Source organism: Euprymna scolopes, chromosome 6 (assembly GCF_053919585.1).
Source record: "Euprymna scolopes isolate OS-2025 chromosome 6, ASM5391958v1, whole genome shotgun sequence".
Taxonomy (NCBI): domain Eukaryota; kingdom Metazoa; phylum Mollusca; class Cephalopoda; order Sepiida; family Sepiolidae; genus Euprymna; species Euprymna scolopes.
Genome location: NC_136487.1, coordinates 37,367,070 through 37,369,569, shown reverse-complemented (window position 1 = coordinate 37,369,569; position 2,500 = coordinate 37,367,070). Strand labels below are relative to the sequence as shown.

At 33.6% G+C, this 2,500-nt stretch overlaps 1 protein-coding gene across 1 annotated transcript in view; it reads right to left on the bottom strand.

Moving 5' to 3' along the window:
• Positions 1-2,500, bottom strand: part of LOC145277611 (uncharacterized) — a 161,410-nt gene that overhangs the window by 151,299 nt on the left and 7,611 nt on the right. The gene's annotated exons all lie outside the window — the stretch shown is intronic.

Sequence of the window (2,500 nt, the reverse complement as noted above, 5' to 3'; positions counted from 1 at the left end):
TTATTAAGTTGCCTACGGATATACTTATTTGTTATATATTGGCTTTTTTTTTTTTTCTTTAGTTATTTTTTGTTTAGTTCTCTTTTCAGGACTCCTTTTTCACACTAACTTTTTTTAAGTAATTTTACTTTACACCAACTACACTATTTCCTTTAAACTGACGACTTTTAAGGATTTTAGACTATGCTTAATAAGACAATCTATTTTAACTTTGGTGGAGAACAATTGGTTTCCGATATATAATGAGATGCATTACGCACTGTAATTCACTGTTCTGCGCACGCGCGATAAAAAGTATACTTCTCTCTGCACGACACTCCCACCCACTCCCAAGTTTTTTTAGTTCATAGTTTTTGCGGGTGGGTATGCTGACAACATATACAATGCCACGCAAAAGTATTGGATACATTACATTTTTCTTCATAACTTTAATTAGGGTTCAAGATTTTACCTAAAATTTGGTCAGTATATTCCTAATACTATTCCTACTAATATTTGGGGTAGTAATTACAAAATTAAAGTTTAGAAAGTTTATATTAATGGAAAAATATAAATCAACTAACACAAAAGTATTGGATACATTGATTTAATATTTGGTTGCATAGCCTTTATTGCGTTTAACAGCTTCCAATCGCTTTCTATAGTTGAACACATGTTTTTTGCAAAGATATGCAGGTATTTTGCATCCTTCTTCTTTGCAGAACTGTTGTAACTGTTGAATATTTCGTGGATTCCTCTTGTGAACATTGATCTTCAATATTTTCCAAATTTTCAATTGGGTTGACTGGGCCAAATAAGAACGTCAATTCCGTTATTTCTAAGCCATTCTTTGGTTAGTTTGGCAGTATGCTTGACATTATTGTCCTGCTGAAACACGAAGTTGTTATTATGTCCCAACAAATCAGCAGATTTCTGGAGGTTTTCTCCAAAATTTCCCTGTACATACGTCCATTCATTCTACCATTGATGATTTCTAGTTCACCAGCACCTTTGGATGAAAAACACACCCATACTATAATCGAACCACCGCCAAACTTTGCCGTAGAAATGCTATTTTTATGCCATACATGTGTTGCTGTGTTTCTTCCAAAGATTTCGATTTTCCTTTCGTTTGACCAGCTTACCTTGTTCCAAAATTCTTGGGGTTGTTCTCCATATGTTTTAACATGATTAAAACGTGATCTGACATGTTTAAGCTTCAATAATGGAACTTTTCTTGGGGACCTTGATACAAAACCTGCACGATTTTGAACTCTACTGATTGTATCCTTGTTCACATTAATTCCAGCTTCTCCGAGGTCGGTTTGAATTTCACCACGAGTAAGAAAAGTTTTTTTTTTGTACTTTTCTGCTTACCCGCCTTGATTTTTTTTTTTCGTTTAATTTCCTTGTCCGGCCGCATCCTGAAAGATTTACAACAGTTTCGCCAGGAGTTTTAAACTTTCTAATAAGGTTTCCAACTATACTAAGTGGTAGATTAAGTTCCCTTGATATTATTCGATACCTTTTTCCTTCTTTGTGCTTATCAATGATTTTTTGCCGAATGTCTATTGACAACTCTTTAGTTTTAGGCATTTTTATAAATGAACTGGTTGACTTTGAAGGAGTGAGCCCAAACTGGAAGAATTTTATAAAATTATTTTAATATAAAGCTCTCTGATTAGTCAGTGATAACTCGTTTGCATTATTGCAACACGCTAAGCAAAAGTAATTTAAATTTATTTCTGAAAAATAATTTTTTTAAAGTGTATCCAATACTTTTGCGTTTGTTAATTCATAGTTTTCCTTATATATAAACTTTCTAAACTTTGATTTTGTAATTACTACTCCAAATATAATTTAGAATAGTAATAGGAATATACTGACCAAATTTTAGGTAAAATCTTGAACCCTAATTAAAGTTATGAAGAAAAATGTAATGTATCCAATACTTTTGCGTGGCACTGTATTAAGGTTGCACTTGAGGCAAATACTTGAACAGTCTCCCATCATAAAATGGGGTGTCTATTCCGAAAGCCGTTCTTACCATGGCGAGGTTGGTCGTGTCTATTCCATATGACGTTCTTAACATGAGGAGGTTAGGGGTGTCTATTCCAAAACCCGTTCTTAACATTAGGACGTTTGGGATTGGCCACCACCAACAACCATAGTTTAATATTTTACAAGGAGGGGGCATGCTTCTACTGGGCAACGCCGGTTAACGGGTCCTGCTAGTTATTAATAAAGGTTTGTGTTATGTTCGAGAATGCCTTATAAAATATTTTGTTAGTACATGAATTGCGTATAGCTCGGTAGATGACATTTTTCACTACGGTTATTTATGCCTATAGGGAAATTCATTTTTTTAAATTAAAGACTTGGTTCTTTACTAGCAGGCTTTTTATACGGGTAGCTAATCAATTTATCAGTGTCGGCTTTAATTTTCATATCGAGGAAAGTAATCGTGTTATTTATATTTGTTTTATGTGTGAAATTTAATACCCAATCACTTCAAGTGCTT